The sequence below is a fragment of the Notolepis coatsorum genome (assembly GCF_963971535.1).
Source record: "Notolepis coatsorum genome assembly, chromosome: 10".
Lineage (NCBI taxonomy): Eukaryota > Metazoa > Chordata > Actinopteri > Aulopiformes > Paralepididae > Notolepis > Notolepis coatsorum.
Genome location: NC_140174.1, coordinates 73780931 through 73800618, shown reverse-complemented (window position 1 = coordinate 73800618; position 19688 = coordinate 73780931). Strand labels below are relative to the sequence as shown.

Below are 19688 nucleotides of genomic sequence, written 5' to 3'. Positions count from 1 at the left end.
GCTTTATAATCACAGTATTTATATAGCACCTAGACCTGATTTATAATATATATTAGGGCTGTCCCCGACTAAGGATTTGGATGGTCGAATATGAGTGGCCAAAATTTGCCATTAGTCGACTATTGATCGACTAAAAAAAATATATATATACTTTTTTATTTTTATTTTTTTTTTATCGTTCCATTTGGGCTGTGGGGGGTGCTTAATGTCTGAAGGAGTCGACTGAAGGCGTCTTGTCCTCTGCAAAAGCATGCAATTGGTCCACTGATGGATACATCTTGATATTTGTCTAGTCTAGTGTGTTCATTAGATGGGTGAAATCCTCTTTCAGTGCCTCTGTGCCTGTTTTCGTAGGCAGTTAGCCTCTGGTATGCGTGCCATTAGCGTTAGCCACGCTTCTATGCCTATTTTCTTTTGGAAAGAATGATAATTTTTATTTAAATTTTTTTTTATAAATATATATATATTTTTTTAATATATATTCGACTAAGAGGTTGGCCAGTCGACTACGGCTCCTTTCGACCGATTAGTCGACTAATCGACTAATAGGGGTCAGCCCTAATATATATATATATATATTTTTTTTTATATGGAAATCTTACTTTCTACAATGTGACCTTTAAAGTAGGCTAAACATGTATAAAGTCTGAAAATAAAGTCATAATGTTTCAACATTAAACGGCTCAACATTAAAGTAAACATTTAATAAAGTCAGAATAAAGTAATAATTGCCATACTTGTTTCCATGCAGTCCAAACGACTCTTCTCCTGGTCCAACTGTGATGGTTTCATGCAGTCCACCAAACAGATGGAGAGTTTTCTTAAACCAAGGTGTGAGAGGAGGTGAGGGGTGGCCATATTCAGAAGAATCCTGGGTGGAAAGTTTGGGGGAAAATGTTGTCAGAAGCCGCCATGTATTCCCTTGTTGGAAAATGGAGACACACAAGTCAAGGACCACCCATATGAGCCATAAAGACTGGATAGTCTGCTCTCAGTAACCGTACACATAGTCTACTGGACCAAGACTTTCTACAAGAAAAAAACATCAAAAACGTGCTTCTTTTTTGTGACCAACTTTTTATTTTGTCTTTTTTTAAAACAAGTTCAGAGGAAGGACATTCACATCAGCATTTCATATTAATTCGCACAAAAACGTGCTTCTGAAAACAGATCAGACTGTGGACACCACAACATCATAATAATACAGTAATAATAAAAACTACCATGTATGACAATAGCCAGAAGATTAGGACCAGCCAACTAAGAAACATTGATTGTAAACTGAAACAGTGAGGCCTTGTCCAGACTAAAACGATTTTGATCCGTTTCGTTTTCGTTTCGTTTTTAGGTTTCTGTAAAAACGAAAACGTCTCAAGATAATAAGTGCATGCCACAAATGTACAAAATAAATGTCTTTCCTGTTTTTTATTTTGAAAACCCCCGACAGGAAGTGTTATAGTGTCTGTTGCTAGCAGCTTAACTTGTGTCGGCCGGTTCTGTGCTTTTCGAGCTAACATAACGTCATTCGTTTCTAAAGGAGAGGAGAGAAAGACTGTGGCTCACATGCAGCTCAAACTACCTGTTGGAATAAATTAATTGGTTGATGTTTAACTTGTCCCTGTGTGTGTCCAGTCATTTCGACTAGAAAACGTTGTATTTAACGTTACCTCAGGATACCACTGTATTGTATTTAGTTGGTTAGCTATTTAGCTAATGTGGATAGAATTTTGAATAACACCAATGCTAGCTGGCTGGCTACAGCTTTATTTACTAAATTATGGAGGCTTTTAATCGTCAAGGTAAGAGAGGATTTGTCATGATCAACTGAAGGAAGGGGTATGCTATGGAACAGTATGCTTGGCTACTACTTGGGTTTTCAGAAAAAGTACATTTAGCTGTAAAAGCCTGATCAAGCTCTGTAACACTGTTAACACTTTGAGAGCCAGCCGTGTTTTCCTTTTTACCCCCTTGAATGCCCACATCCACTCCAATGTTAACGTTAATATCGCCTAATCTATGTTTTAAATTATGGCTATGTGTCTAATAGGGCTGGGCGATATGGAAAAAAATCATATCGCGATAACGATATGATAATGTTATCATATTTCTCGATATCGATAATTATCGAATTGTTATAAGTATTAAAAAAAAAAAAAAAAAACGTTTATTTATTTTTTTAACAACAGATGTATGTTTATTTTGCAGCAATTCTTTGTCATTGCCGCCATCTTTAGTGTTACATCCCCTCACACTCCAGTTCTCAGGCTGCAGCTGGTTTAAAAGCGAAAGTAAACCGGCTTCTCTGCTGGCTGTGGCTCCAGGGGAGTTGAACAGTTCTGGCTCTGCTAGTTTATTTTCGATCTTTTGGCGCTTTTTTGGTGGACAAACCACCGCACATGTGACTCGTGACTGGAGTCTAGCTCTGCTAGCACACATAGCCTACTGTGTACAGACGGTTTCAAACTGTATTTTACATTAGAAAGCAAACAAAATAAATGGACAAGAGAAAAATAAATCTCAATTTGGTCAGTATTGTCATTTGGACAAGCAAAGCCATTACTTTGCCCTGTTGCAGGTCACAAAAAAACAATATATATATATATATATATATATATATATAAAAAAAACGATTTTTCGATTTTATTTTTATTTCGATATTCGATATCGATTATTAAAATATATCACGATATTTATCGTTATCGTTATATCGCCCAGCCCTAGTGTCTAATCTGCCCGTCGCTTATCAAAGACTCATTTTCCAGTCAACATTGTCGTAGCAGATTGTTTTTTTATCGCTTCATTTCCGTTTGATAGCATTTTGAAAATCACTCGTTTTCACGGAAAAAACAACACATTCTATGATAATCGCCTTTTACTGGAATATTCTAGAACGTTGTCGGCCTATTTATGAATCGTTTTCAAATAAACGCTAGATGATCAATAGTATATGTGTACGCATGCACGCTTGTGCCGCCAGTTGAAAATCGATTCTCCTATTTCCTGACCGCGAGCAGAGTCAAACAGCCTATCACCATAATCACATAAAAGCTTATATATCCGTGAAAACGGGTCTGATTATCCTAATACTGATAACATAGATTCCTTACCTGAGATCAGATGGTATCCAAATGGATTATTCCAATTCCTGATCGCCATTCGAAAAGATCGCTCATTTGATTGATCCATCGTGTATACAGTAAAACACATATTCCCGCGGCTCCGAGGCTCCAGAGTGAAGCTGGTAGACACCGGCTACATGAGTGAGAAGTAACATGTGGAGTGCAGGTTTTTTTTCCCCATTCATTTTCATTGAGTCCAATCCAAAAGGGTGATTTACCATCTGGGAGACGATAGGGGGCGCTTTTTTCACATCTGAGCGCCTGGGGTGACTGGATCTCCAACGGTAGACTCGCTTGATGCAATATAATTTCAGATCGCTAATAAAAAAAATAAAAACGAATAAAACGAATATTCTCGTGATGGGCCTTCAACCCGGGGGGTAATAACCCGAGAAGGTAATAATCGGTTCAGGAGAAGACGCGTATCGCTTGTAAAGATGGTGACGCAGTGGGGGGGCGTCTTCAGGCGTCTTCAGAATTGCGCACTCCTGGAGCTGGTATCAGAAAGTACCGTCTTCAGGCTGCCAGAACACAGTTCCATGTGGCAGAACGATGCAAACGATCAAATACTTTGCCTAAAACGACCAAAATCGTTTTAGTCTGGACATGGCCTGAGCTTGACTAAATCAGTTTGTTAATTTAAAATCTGAACTCAGCCTGGTTTCAGGTCAGCTGATATGAGGGTGTGTGTTAAAACTGCCCTTTTGTTCTGCTAATTGAGTTATTAACTGCCAGAATCAGGTTTCACGTAACCCACAGGTGTCTGACATTAGTAACTAGTGATAGAGATTAAAACGCATGCTGGGTAAGCGTCAGAAGGACAAAGACATGGGGTTTTCCTGCGGGAGTTCTCAGAGGAAGAAACCGGCCCACCTATCAGAGTGCTAAGTAGACCATTATCCTATTTATTACTCTATTCTGGAATCTGTTCCTTTCCCTCCCTCTTTGGCATTCCCCTGCCTTTCTTCCTATCCTCACCTGGGAACCTCACCTTTCCTCCTGCTGCTACTACTGCTGCTATACACCTATTAGTGTTGCACGATACACCGATACTAGAAAAGTATTGAGATACCCAGCTGTTAAAAACTGTTCAATACTCCATTGCATTAGTATTAAAGGGGAACTATCTTATAAATTGCCTTTTCCAGTGGTTAGCATTGTTTTCTAGCAATGTGGGGTTGTATCAACACTGTCTATGTCTCAGATTCTCATTTTAGTGCATTCCTCCAGTTCAGATGAGACAATATCCTCCCCCACTGAACCAAGCCATTCTGATTTGACTCGCTATCCTACATAGCAAGGAGCCCTTTTCCATGCAAGCCTACAGGCTACTCCACACAACACCATCTGACACTTCCAAGGCCTCCTGGGTCAGGACGAGATGGAGGGACCAGCAGTGGCGTCGCGTGGGTAAAATAACAGGGGAAGCCAAAAAAAAAGTATTAAAAAAAAAATTATTCAATATTTTTATTAATTTTTTTTTTTCTTTTTTTTTTTTAAAGTCAAGCAGTCACCATGTACACTACAGTATGGCTCGGCGGTCAGTCAAACGTTATTTTTATTTATTTAACAGATTGCAGAATGGGTACAATACAGTACGGCTCAATACACATTTACGATGAATTGAAAATGGGGGACCCTGATGTAAACAAGACGAAAGTCTTTCTCTGGTCTGCATCCCCTTAACAATTGTATGTATTGAGCTGTACTGTACTGTACCCATTCTGCAATCTGTTAATAAAGTTTTCATTCATTCATTCATTCACACACACTTGTATAAGGGGATGCAGACCAGAGAAAGACGTTTGTCTTGTTTACATCAGGGTCATTAATACTGCTGGAGCATTGGTTAATTTTTGGTCCGATTTTTCCTTGCGCGATTTTGCGCGCCGCGTGGGAGCAAATTCGAGACACATATTCGGTTGCAAAAAGGTGTCCCACGGTCTCCTCTATGGCCGTGAATATTTTCACGCGGATCGGAATCACGGCGCGCCCGTGGGACACTTTTCCGTTTCGGCGAGTTTATTCCACGCTTTCTGTTTTCCTTTTCTAAGCATTTTAGGGGCTACATGTGAATCAGTAAAAGTTGCGGGACGCCCAGATGTTTCCACGATAGAAAGCTTGCGTGGATCCCATAATAGGCTCACTTAATACAGCGTTTTTAAAATCACGCGACATTTTCAGGGTCGCGAGGCGACCTTTTCCCCTCGTTTTCGATGATGAAGTGATTTAGGAAAAGCTTCGGCACGCCGAGAGGTCCCAGTGGATTTAATCTCGCGAGGATCGGGGCAATATTCGGCCCGTGGGAACAGTTACGGGTTAATACAATGTTCAGAGTGCAGAGGGGAAAATATGGCACCTGCCCCGCCTCCAGGTGGAATATTATGCTGAACGTCTTCATCCCAGCTCCGTTTTAAACTTTTAGGGTGTGGCCCAGTGGCAGTCAGCTCGAATCTGATTGGCTAGGATCGGATTTGGAGTTTGGACTCACTCTATAATGCTGGAAGCCTGGAGAAAGAGACCTACCCACTGCTTCTCTCCTATACTAGCTGCAGTAGTGAGCACAGTCTGACAGTGTGTTAGAGGGAGTGAGAAGGAGAAGAGGGAGACATAAAAAAAAAAAAAAAAAAAAAACACAGATGCACAGATGAAAATGAATGTAAACTATATTAAAAAAAATATATATTTTAATTTTTTTTTTTTTCATATTTCATATTTCATAATTTGATATGAAATTTATAGGGAGGCATGGCTTCCGTTGGCTTCCACAAGGATTCGCCACTGGGGACCAGTGGAGGTCAGCAGAACCATCCAGGCTGCACCTCTACATAGAGCTGCCGCGATTACCGCATTACCGCGGTATCGCTGTTACATCACGGCCACCGCAGAGTAGGCTGAATACCGCGTCACCGCTGTTTTTTATAATAATAATAATAAATTACCCTCCTCTCGTTGGGCTTGCGGCTCTGCAGATATACCCTACTCCTCCATCGAGGTTCCAAGCGACCCTATTGGGTACCAGAAAAGTCACGTGAAACATTGCAGACCACTGATTGGTCAGAAGAGAGACTCGTCACACGTTTTTTACGTCCTGAATGTCAGCTCATCACAACACGGCTAATAACGTTAGCTTTAACTCTCCGCCGGAGTGGACTACCATCGCTCTTCAGGAGTACTAAACGAGACATAATGATTTTACTGTCTGCAACGAATGTTATAATAAAAGCCCTTCGTTCTATACACTTGTCTGATTGAAAACTTTATTAACAGACCGCAGAATGGGACAACTCAGCACGCTCTGAGCAAAGAAAGGAACTGAGATATGAATAGAGTATTGCTTGCCTTGATATGGTCCGGTAAATACGCTGATGTTATTGAACGTATAACTATATAATGTTAATGCCACCAAACGAATGCCTTTATTATAAAGTAGTAACTTTATAGTAATAATAATAAGAAAGGGTCGGGGGGGTTAGGGGTAACCACCCCTGCCCGCGACACCGAGTGAACTGCGCAAGACCAGAGGGGAAACTTCGAATCCGTGTTTCACTTTCAATAACTAATGCGTGCTTGCTGAATCCCAAACAATATTCATGCTGCAAAGTCATCCTCTAAAGATAGACATTTAGACTAGAGGCAGGCTATATGCTATAAAGAGTAGACTACTAAAAAAAAAAAAAATGCATTCAAATTTTTTTTTTTTTTTTTTTTGTGTGCATTGTGGTAATAACCGCGGCGGTAGGAAATATTTTGCAAATGTGTGCGGTAAGGAAAACATCAATACCGCGGCAGCTCAATGACCCTCTGGACGTCCCTGGTCAGGACTTGCCCCGGAAGCAGTGGACAACCCTCAACCGCCTAAGGACCGGCGTCGGACGTTACGGCGCCTCAATGAAGAGGTGGGGCCTCAAGGACAGTGCCTCATGCGAGTGTGGAGCCCCGGCACAGACTGTGGAACATATAATCACTAGTTGCCCCAAACACCGGCCACCGTATGGAGAACACGGTCTGATGGAACTGGATGACGAAACATTGGCCTGGCTTGCCTCAACGGAGCTGCAGGTCTAAAGACACGCCAGAAGAATAAGTAGCAAGGAGCTGATCTGCCACCGCCCGCCCACAATCAACTGTGATACGTTTATATGAGCAGCGAGTGGAAATAATGCAGAAGCGGTTTTAGACAGACAGACACTTGCACTTCCCCAAAATAGAGAAAAGGAGAGAGAGGGAGAGACAGAGAGAGGGAGAGAGAGAGGCTCATACGGAGCGATCTCTCCTCTGTCTCTCCCCGAGTCCCCCTGCATCGCGACTCGAAGCATGCACACGTCAAATATATTCGTATTCCGATCCGTGCAATAATATTCATGGGGTATATATTGTCATTTGAAACAAGTTACCAATGCAATGGATTATGCCCCCCCACGGCGAAATTAATTAGTCTCCCTCTCTATCTCTCTCTCCGCAAAGTCTGCCAGTTTCAGTCAGACTGTCACTCAAAACCCATTGCGAGCCAAAAACAGCTTGGAATCTGGAAGTGCAGAAAATGCTGAATTTTTTTTGAAGAAAAACTTACAGATGTGTTCCATAGACTCACAGGAATTGTGTAAAATTGCTGTAGTAAAATCCCACAGACTTCCTACAATAATTTGAGGTTATTGTAGCACAATTACAATGAGATTGATTATCTGGAAGGAGGAGGAAAGATTCATACTTGATAGAATGGTTGGTCTCCTCATCTGGCTTAATGCAGATGAAGAATAAAACGTGTACGCCAGACAAACCAGAATTGTAGTTCAACTCAGCTGATTTATTTGATCAGAGCCAGGAGTCCAAGGTGAATAGAAGGTTGACTTCTACATACAAAAGATGATCAGATAACCTTAACAGCTGTCTGTTGTACAGAAATATCACAATCAGGTTTGCATCCCAAACCTAAATACTGCACATCAAACAGTCACTTGGTTAACATAATTTGAACATACATGGTTTACTGTACACATTATACATGAGTAAATCTGGTTTATAGATCAGGGATCTGTACAACATTACTCTAATCTATAAACAACCATTTGGTGTTTCCCATGATTTTACTCACGTAGAATGCAATCAGTTCACAGTTGTTTCTGGGTGGTTTCGAAGCGGTGGGGGAGCCCCCAGACCCTGGTTGGTTCCGGCCTGAGAGCTCCAGAATAACCCTATGTAGGGCCTTATATCCTATAATTTCTAGCCAATAATACATATGGCTGGTCCAATCCAGCGTCTGCTTGTGGGGGGTGTCCTTGTGGGCGCTGGCAGCCCCTCCCTCTGGGTTTCTCTGGGGGGAGGCTGGCTGCCCCCCCCCTTTGATCTCCCGTGTGGATCTTGACTCAATACCCAGAGGGGGACGCTAGTGGCCCCCGTCAGTGTCTTCCTGATTGGGTCTGTCCCTACAGAAATCTCCTCTTAAATGAATAATATATAACTTTAACATTCCTTCTATATGGCTATAGATGTCTAATATCATCCAAGTACAGTCAGTGCTTTCTAAGACTGATACCAGACATCATATGATACCTTTTGATACTAAACAGTTGATTAATCGATTACTTTGTTTGTGAGTTAGTGTCCATGCTTCAACAAGTCTAAACTGGTCTGCCTTGTGGTCAACCCAGCTCTCTCTGATCAGCATTTACATACAGTCAGTTCGAGAAGGTGTCGTTAGTTCTCTAATTTAGTCATTGCTTGAGTGGGGGTTGAAGTAACTGTTGCAGCTGTTATCTGATGCAGCTGTCTCAACTGACAGTTGAGACTGTTTAGCCACTAAGTCCACTCTGCTATTGAAAGGTACATCTGGCTTTATATTTATGGTTCTCCAATTTATTCACACATATTAATTATGAAATTCCAAGGCAATATTACCACATTGCCCAAATAGTGAAAGAAATATGATAGTTCCCCTTTAAGGCTGTCAATCGATTAAAATATTTAATCAGATTAATCGCATGATTGTCCATAGTTAATCGTGATTAATTGCGAATTAATTGCATATCTTTTATCTGTTCTAAATCTACCTTAAACGGATATTTTTTTATCAACATGATAGTCAACAAATGCTTGCTTTATGCAGCCATTTAACACAAAAGGATGACCCTCATGCATTGCAAATTTGCATCAAATTCAAAACAGAGTGATGCACAAAATAACAATTTTTTTTGTATCTACTTTTTCTCCTCCTTTTTCAGTATTTTTCTCCCATCCCAATTTTAGTTGTTATGTGTGGTGGCCGCTAACGTTACAAACTTACATGTGTTCCTAATGTGTGCTCAGTGATGATGACACCACACAAATAATTATTACTCTTGTGTGTCGTGTCGAACAAATGTAACGTTAGCGGCCACCACATCTACACGAACGTCTACACAACATAAGAGTTGTTTGTAGGTCGGAAATGATGGAATAGATTTACCAACAAAAAAAGGTGTTTAACCTGCTCATACCTTATTAAAAGCGAAAGTATAGACGCAGCACGGATAACTTGTGCTTCCATTCAAACAGACGGCAACAGTGCAACACACGTGACGTCAAGTCTCGCTCGCGTGAGACTTCCTCTCTAGATACTCTACCTGGCCAGGGTACTCCTGGGTCCTAGTGGCCCCCGATGTTACACTATATGTCATGCACATGTATTTTATATGTTAATAAAATTGCATTTATCTTTAGTCCTAATTCTGTCACTGTTTGATGTCACAAAGAAGGGTGTATCCGAAAGCTGCCTACAACATTTGTAACATGTGATGAAAAAGTAAACAAATAATTAACTGTATTAGACACTTGTTAATGATGAATAGGCTTCACTTTAGATTGGCCCCCACGATAGCATCTGCAAATGATTTATAAATGTTTTATGAATGTCTTAACAAATCATTTGTTGAACATGAAAAATAAATGGAGATACACTATAGTCGTTTTTTCATATCCATTTTTCAAAGCATCTACAAATGTGTTACTACACATTAAACAACATTATTTAATGATGAACAAATCAAGTACAAACAATGTTGATAATGAGTTATAAATAATGTAGAACTAATCTGTAAATGTTATACAAATATAGTTATAAATGATTTAATAATCATTTATGAATGTATATAAATGGTTTGTTCATGATTAGTTCATTATCCACTAATGCGTTATAAATACTTTGTAAATGGTATACAAATATAGTTATAAATGATTTAATAATCGTTTATGAATGTATATAAATGGTTTGTTCATGATTAGTTCATTATCTACAAATACCTTATAAATGTATTATAACAGGGTGTTATTATAAAGTGCTACCATATGTTTTTATCGTTTTCTGCAGCATTCTGTTATAAGTCCGTGGCCGACGTTAAATCATTCATGTAGTATGGGCAATACATAGATCACAGCAGTTTATATGGATCATAATATTCAAACACGCTGAAACTTACCGCAACTTCCTCTGACCGTTGGGTGGTCAGCGTGGAGCAGAAAGTTCGCGATTATGGGATGTTGATATATGCGATCCATTTCCAGGTTGTATAATAGTATATACGTCCAAATCATGTTGTTTATCGAGTTATTGGCAACGGATCACTGTCCAGTGTGTCGAGCTAGAGTCCCGCTAACGATAGCGAGTGCCCGGACCGAATATGGATGAGCACCACTTCCGGCGCGTCACTTCCGGTTTGGGCGATCCACCGATCGGCCACCAGATGGCGCTCTTGAACCGTTGGAGAGTTGAGAGGAGATCAACAGGAGATCTCAAGTCTCCGTGGGTGAAATATGATTGCCATCACAGATTTTTGAAATATTGATCTCAAAGACGCCTTACGGATTACGCATGGCGGAGAATGACGTGGTAACACGTCATTGGCGAATAAAGGGTTAATTGTGATTGTCATATGTATCTCATGTTGTTATGTTTTGTGTTTTCAGTTGTCTTTCTGTGTGAACCCCAGGAAGACTAGCTCGCCACTTAGGTGACAGCTAATGGGGATCCTTTTAAACAATAAACAATCCTCCTCTTCTTCTCCTCCTCCTCCTCTTTCATCTTCGCCCCTCTTCTCTTCCTCCTCCCTCTTTCCTTTATTATTAGTCTTATTAGATTATGAGTCTTAGGGTGCTTTCTCACTCACCATTCGCGTCCGTTCTGGTCCGTCCGTCCTTGGGTGCGAACTTCCCCCCTGGTCCAGCTGAAGACAGAGCAGAGGAACAGATTGGACATTGAGCATGACCTCAGAGTTGCTTTGTCTACCATCACCCCATACTTTGAGACTCTTGTCAGGACCAAACAACATCCCCAGTTATCCCATTAGTTCCCCCAAACTTACTGTCGGTCTGTTATGTTAAGCTAAGAAGTCTTCAGCTGGACCAGAGCTGAGAAGCCACTTTCACAAAGATAGGTAGTGCAAAAATGTTTTATATAATAATAATAATAATAATAATAATAATAAGAATTATAATAATAATAATAATAATAATAATAATAATAATAATAATAATAATAATAATAAATTAACGACTAATCGACGCAACAATTCCTCGTCGACGATTTTTTATAATCGACGATTATGTCGACTAATCATTGCAGCCCTAGTACACACTCAGTCTTGGTGCGCTCTGGGTTTTGTTTACGCTTTGCGTTTTGAGCGTGTAAGCTTGCCGTAGGCGATGATGTCACGCTCGAACGTCAACATAGGAAGAGTTTTAACACGGCGGTGGAGACTGGATGCTGATATATAGAAACAAATAACCAATAAATACGAAGTTATATTTGAACCTCTGTTGTGTCAAGCCTTGTCAATATAACACACCCCCTTTTTCTCACAAATGGAACTGGTGTCGTGGAGTCTGCTTTGAACGTTTTCCAGGGTTAACGCTAAGCTAACACTAGTTAGCTTAGCCTATTTAACTAGTTAGCAGCTAACATTAGCCCATCGCTCGCGGCAATTATATTGCATGTCATTGATCTACCGGTCTATCACGGCCGACTGGTTGGGCACCACCAGTCTAATAGAAATAAATGCATTCGAACAAGAAACCAATGTATAGTAGACATAGCAATGGCAAAAAAAATGCCAGGCCTAATGCAAGCCAGGGAAGTCTTGTGCTTGTAACGTGGCTTCATGTTTTCATCCACTGAGCCGTGAGGCTCCACATGCTTGTTTGGTTGAGGTCTGAACTCGCAAATTGCCCATAAATATCGTTTTTCTGGGTATTGTCCAGTTGTTGCTGTATGTTTTAATCTGCCCAAAATTCAAGCAAGCATGAAAGCATTACAGTAACGATACTAACGACGTTGTGTGTGTCAGCAAGTTGATACAGAAGCCTCTCCTGTGTTTTGGTACAAGCTCGCACACCACACCCCCCGCTCCCACTGGCGCGCACCCGGAACCACCTATTTCAGCGGTCCAGGTTTGGAGCGAATCAGCGTCCCGGGGGACGGGGGGGGGGAGCGTTCTCACTAGGACTGACACACGCTTTTCTGATGCGACCCGGCTCTGATTCGACCCCGAATGGCAGGCATGTGTTGGTCATGGGACGGTGTTGCACACCGGGCAGGGTAAGATTTGAGGAGAAGCGCGTGCACACAGGAATGCGTTGCACTCGCCAACTCGCACACCCACCTGGGCTACTTTGCATATCAATAGTGCCGGTCGTCAGGTGTGTTAACGTTCTCAGATACATTCACACCTAACTTGTGAATGAAATGTGTTACATTCCATTCGTAGAGGCAATTAGGCACGGTCTTTAGGCCCTGTCCACACGAGAGTTTGGATTTAATATGACCGAAGTTTGAAAAAATAAAACTCCGTCCACACGGTGAACACAGGTGGACAACCGTGTATAACTGCGTACTCACGGCAGAGCTGGAACCCAGCAACCGATACATTTAGTACAATGTAATACAATGCCAAAGCAGTAGGCGGCGATGTTGTTCAGACATGAAGGCCATTTCAACCAATCAGAAAAGACTGAACGCTCACTAAACTTCCTGTTGGGTCGCGATCTGCCATTAATTAACTGAAGAAGAAGAAGTAACGTTACGATATGAAATGGATGTAAACGTTATTTAACAGATTGCAGAATGGGTACAATACAATACGGCTCAATACAAACAATTGTTAAGGGGATGCAGTCTGGACTGGGTTCCTTATAACAATAACTTGACAACACATGAGTTTAGTTTAGCTGCAGCTACATGTTTACTCTGAGCGTCAACAGACATCAGTCGATCACAACACTCTTCAACACAGACGATACGTTTTGAACAAAAGTTTGTTACAATCATTTTCATATAACGCTACTTGGGACAGCTCTGCTGTAAACACTGGTGTAGTTGGCTCTGCTCTAATCTCTCTACCCCGCGGTCTGCCGTGAACATGGGGAATAATTGCGACAGCTCTGCTGTAAACACTGGGAATAACCTCGGTTGCTATGCCCACACGCAACTGCAAAACCGCACAACTCCACCCTGGCCACCGGTTTCAAAAGACCGCGGTTGCAGTGTAGCAAATCCCCGGTTGTGTGTGGCCGAACAGTGCAACTGCGCACATACAATCACGGTTACATTAAACCCAGCGTTCGTGTGGACGGGGCCTTAGTCTGTGCTCAAGCAAGGGGACATTTATACGCATGCGCAGGCGTGGCGCCATTAGCGTGCGTGCAACCAGTGTTGATATCAGGAACGCACCGCTGCCGAATGGTGAGTAAGAAAGCACCCTTACGTAGAAGGGGTAGTATACCTACTCTTACTCTGTAAAATCTTTTGTAAATCAAACTAATGAACCTAAAAGGGAAAACATAAGGCTGATTCCCCTGTGGTTCCTTACAGCAACCCCACTAGTAAGCTTAGCTTAAGAGTATAGATGTATAGAATCAGTCTAGGCATGATCAATGATTTTTCAAAAATGTCTGAATGAATGAATGAATGAAAACTTTATTTAACAGATGCAGAATGGGTACAATACAGTACGGCTCAATACATACAATTGTTAAGGGGATGCAGACCTGAGAAAGACGTTTGTCTTGTTTCCATCAGGGTCCCCCATTTTCAATTCATATAGACATTTATGACATACACAATAGGGCTGCAACGATTAGTCGACATAATCGACAACGTCGATTATACAAAATCGTTGACGAGAAATTGTTGCGTCGATTAGTCATAAAAAAAAAAAAAAAAAAAAAAAAAAAAATTTGCACTACCTATCTTTGTGAGAGTGGCTTCTCAGGGTTCCAGACAACATCATAACATGATGATCCCATAGCAAATTTTGGACATTGAAAACATTGTTCCCCTGCAGGAGATGATGATCAGACTAGACACACAATACATTACACACGCACTCCTCTCACTCACACACAGCGATCAGAGTAAGACACACACATACACACTCCTCTCACTCACACACAGCGATCAGAGTAAGACACACACACATTCACACTCCTTTCTCTCACACACAGCGATCAGAGTAAGACACACACACATACACAAATTACACAGTACACACCTCTCACTCACACAGCGATCAGAGTAAGACACACACACAAATTACACAGTACACACACTCCTCTCACTCACACAGCGATCAGAGTAAGACACACACACATACACGGACTCCTCTCACACACAGCAAACAAAAGTTATTTAAAGTACACTTCCACTTTAATTTGTATTATTTAATTTATTTATCTTGTTATGAGTGATTGCTGTATTGTTCTTCAAATACATTTTCATTTAAAGTGGCTTAAAGATCCAAATTCAAATGTTTCATGAGTCATTATTTTAATTTGCTATGGGATCATCATGTTATGATGTTGTTGTTTGGTCCTGACAAGAGTCTCAAAGTCTGGGGTGATGGTAGACAAGCAACTCTGAGGTCATGCTCAATGTCCAATCTGTTCCTCTGCTCTGTCTTCAGCTGGACCAGAGCTGAGAAGCCACTTTCACAAAGATAGGTAATAAAAAAAAAAAAAAAAAAAAAAAAATTGTTGTTGTTTACATTGGTTTTCGATTAGTCGACTAATCGAAAAAATAATCGGCAGATTAGTCGACTACCAAATTAGTCATTAGTTGCAGCCCTAATACACAACATACATGACATTTATGGCATAGGGACATATAGGTATTTAGTACTGATACATTTGTGACATAAGCGGTATTCAAATATACAGTACTGTTACCCCTAGATCCTGACAGAGTATATACATATGATGGGGAGGGGACTGTACATTAGGAGGGGGTGGGTGGGTGGGAGGGAAATATACATATGGCGGGGAGGGAATATATACATGCGGTGGGGAGGAGACTGTATTAGGAGGTGGTGGGGGTTTTGGGCATTTACGGTGGCCAGTTTCGAATTGCAGCCTCCCGTAGGTGCTCTTTAAGAGCGGTTTTGAATGTGGGCAGGGATTCACATTCCTTTACAGCTTTGGGTAGGGCGTTCCACATTGTTGTGGCATAATTGCGAAACGTGTTTAGTCCCTTGTTTGAGCCGAATCTGGGTTTAACATGATTTGTTGAGCTTCCTCTGGTGTAGTGGTTGTGGTATTCACTGACCTTTGGGAAGTATTTTGACATGTACACGGGCACCCCGGTCGTATAGTGTATCTTGTAGACCAGGCCCATTGCAAGTTGCTGTACTCTGTCGTCTACTCTAAGCCATCCTAGGTTGGCAAAGTGGGCAGGGGTGAGGTGGGTTCTGGGGTTCAGGTCAAGTAGTAGTCTGACCAGTTTGTTTTGTGATGTTTGTAATTTTGTTTTAAGCGCCTTTGAGGTGCTTTGGTACCATGAGGTGCACGCATAGTCATAGTACCCTTGAATGAGTGCTCCTGCCAGAGTCTTCAGGGTATTCTTGTTTACCAGAGAGGAGATCCGGTACAAGAATCTAGTTCGTTGGTTGACTTTTTTTATTACATTGGATGCCATTTTGTCACAGGAAAGATTTGCCTCTAGGATGGAACCCAGGTAGGTAATTTCGTCTTTCCTTGTGACAATATTGTCACCCACTGTAACTGAGAATCCGTCGGTCTTGCTGAGTTTGTTATTTGAACCGAAGAGAATGGACTCTGTTTTGCCCATGTGTAATGATAGTTTGTTATCAGCGAGCCATATGCAGATTTTGCCTAGTTCCGTGCTGAGGGTTTTTTCAACCTGCAATTTGTTCTTGTCAGAGACCAGCAGGGCTGAGTCGTCCGCAAACAGGAACAAGTTGCAGTCACAGACTGACGACATGTCATTTGCATAAATTAGGAAGAGTAGCGGTCCTAGTATGCTTCCTTGTGGATCACCCCAAATGTTCCTATTTAGTAGTATAATCTTTTTTAAGAAAAAAACGAAAAATCACAAAATAGCTAAAAGTAGATATAACAATGAATGTTACAACATTTATCAAGACTAGACTATTCATGTCAACTAGTATAGAAGTAATGTCACAGCCTAATGTGAAAATGTATTGGTAGTTAGCTAGCAATGCAAGCTAGCCAACACTAGCTAGTAGCTAGTTAGTTAGCAAACTGAATGTTGGCTAGCAAGATTGCACTCCATCCATGTACTTGCATCATTAACAAAATCCAAATTCAAAACAAACTCAAACTCAAGTTGCTAGCTAGTTAGCAAGATTGCACTGCGCTTAATAACTAACGTTGATAAACCCAGGTTTACCAGTTAAAACACAGCTACAGTACTTACATTTGAGGATAAACTTGCATAAGAAGTTTCACTGTAGATGTCAAGGCTCCCGTGTTGGCTGGGAAATGCATGTATTTGACCCTTCTATTGAGATCGCGAGTAACGTTATTGTTCCTGAAGTCCACCAATACGAAACTATACTTTTACTACGCTTTCACATATAGTTTTGGTGGACTCTGTGCGGTTCTGGTGGTGAAGTTGCAACATTGTTGCATTCTTCATTTGGTTCGCCTGCGTTCACATAGAAATCTGTCAGCGCACCGAACCTTCTGAACAATGTCACGCGGTCGAAAAGGGCGCTTGTCTATTGGACAGTGGAAATGTGTGTGTGGCTGCGAGCCCGTGTGTGCGCGCGTGTGTGTGTCTGTGTGTGGACTGCGACCCCTCCAGATCAGCGGAGGCGAGTTTTGACATGGCATTGATCCATTGTTCTATTGAAGCACATTACCACCATCCTCTCGCTAAACAACTTGTAGACCACGTTGTTTTTATGAGTGCCCACAAGTAGCTGTTTTATTAATAATATAATAAGCCGCGTTTTTTCTTCCTTCTTCCCAAGATGCACAGATAGATAGATAGATAGATAGATAGATAGATAGATAGATAGATAGATAGTGTTGGGGAAAATGTGTATACGAGGGTGGAGGTAGGAAAGGGGTTAGTCTTGACTAGTTTAATATAGGTCAACTAGCAGGGCTCAAAGACACTAGGGCGACAGTCTGGCTGATGTTCTTAAAACAGCCTCAAGATAGTGGATGGACATTTCAGCACATCATATCGTGTGTTCTAATCTTGTGTCTTTTCTCTCTTACACACATACACAGCACACACACAGACACAGCACACACACACAGACACACACACACACAGACATACACACCGACACACACACACATTCCCTGTGTCACAATACACACATACAATACACACACGTCTGTACACAGACGCACACACACACAGACACACACACACATACACACACACACACACAAACACACATATCTCACTCTCTCTTCATGTTCTTAATGTTTTACATCATATCGTGTGTGGATATCATATCTTGCTTATCTCTCCTCATGTTCTCTCTCTCTCCAATGTTAAATCTACGTATCATCTTAATGTACGTCATGTCAGATCTGACATGATGTGACACGTCATCATATCTGTCATGGGGGCAGGACTGAGAGGGGATTTAGGGACAGGCAAAGGGTTCCAGGACAGAGTGTTTTTGTTCAAGCTGTGGCGATCATCTTTGACCCATAGCTCTTGCTGTTAACGAACTTCTTTTCTTAAATAAATTACCTATTTGTTACAATTGGAAATATCGTCTCCTGCTGTGTCAAACAACCTTTCCACAACATTTGGTGACCCTTGACCTGTAGACCGCCCTGCCGGGCCCCCCTCACACGGCCAGCTCCGGACCTCTCCCGTAGAAATTCTGACGGTTGTCGACAAAAAAAGGTAAGCGTTGAGCTTGTTATATAAATATCCGTCAGAGTTTTTTGCGGGGGAGGGGAAAAGTTGAGCGGACTGTGTTGACGAGGTCTGGGAAGGACGGCTAAAACGAACACGGTGAGGTGTGTTACACTGGGGCGACTCCTTTTTTAACAGTAGCGGCCACTAATCGATTTTAATTGCATGTTTTTCGACCTCTGGGTCACATTTTTCTCTCCATCTCCCTTTTTCCTGATTTCTTTACACGACACTCTCCACATATACACATAACTGTGCCTTTCTGTCCTCTGTAGATAAGACTCTCAAGTTTTCAAAACAAAAACTGCTAAAGATAGCTAATTCTGGGCGTTCGGCCAAGAGAGATAGCTCTCTCTCTCTCCTCTCTCTCCTCTCTCTCTCTCTCTTCTCTCCTCTTCTCTTCTCTCCTCTCTCTCTCTCTCTCATCTCTCGTCTCTCCTCTCTCTCTCTTCTCTCTCAGCTCTCTGCTCTCTCTCTCTCTCTCTCTCTCTCTCTCTCTCTCTCTCTCATCTCTCTCTCTCTCTCTCTCTCTCTCTCTCTCTCTCTCTCTCTCTCTCTCTCAATTCAATTCAGTTCAATTCGGGTAGGCTTTGTTGGCATGAAATATCAACATACTTGTTGCCAGGTCAGGTCCAATATACAAGCGGTGGGCATATATATTATTAAGCAGTAAAACATGACCATAATATTAGCGATAAGTAAAACAATCAACAGAAACATATTAAATTGCAGGGTGGTCATTCGATCGGGTAGTCGTTTTGCAGATGTGGCCACCCAGATACGTATATTTACAGGGCTTGTTCTCTTGTTGTGTGACGGCCGTCTGCATGTTTTGCAGCTGGTGCTGGGCACTGACTTTTCTCCCCGCATATGTGTAGCAGCTTTTGGTTATCGGGGAGATGGATGAGCTGTGGATCAATTTTGTTTATTTTGTAGAAGAAAACTTCTCTTAGATCCTTGTATTTCTCACAGTATAGTAGGAAGTGAGGTTTTGTCTCAACATCCCCCTGATGACAAAGTGAACACAGCCTGGCCTCTCTGGCAGCCAGTTCTGCCTGTGACGGCCTGTTTCTATGGCTAGACTATGTCCACTCAGTCTGTACCGTGTCAATGTCTTTCTTAATTTTATATCATTCACAGTGATCAGGTATTCTGCCACCGTGTATTCTCTGTTTAGTGTCAAATAGAATTCTAATTTACTTTGAGATTTGGTTGATTTGTTCCACTATTCTATACAGTTTTCTTTTTGTTTTGAGGTTATTTGGTTGGGCCAGATTTTTTGGTATCTGTCCCTGAGACATTTGTGGGCAGAGATTTCTGACTAGCTGGCAGAGGGGACTCTTATCTGGGTTCATCTCTTGGCTCTGAAGGGTTTTGTAGTGGTAGGAGTGGGGGTC

At 41.6% G+C, this 19688-nt stretch overlaps 1 long non-coding RNA gene across 1 annotated transcript in view; it reads right to left on the bottom strand.

The window, feature by feature from the left end:
• Positions 1-737: 737 nt before the first annotated feature.
• LOC311236235 overlaps positions 738-19688 on the bottom strand; it is a 23539-nt gene continuing 4588 nt past the window's right edge. Inside the window, exons 2-3 of the long non-coding RNA XR_014620203.1 lie at positions 11261-11317; positions 738-871 (exon numbers count right to left, since the gene is read on the bottom strand). This is a non-coding gene — a long non-coding RNA (uncharacterized lncRNA). The remainder of the gene's footprint in view (positions 872-11260; positions 11318-19688) is intronic.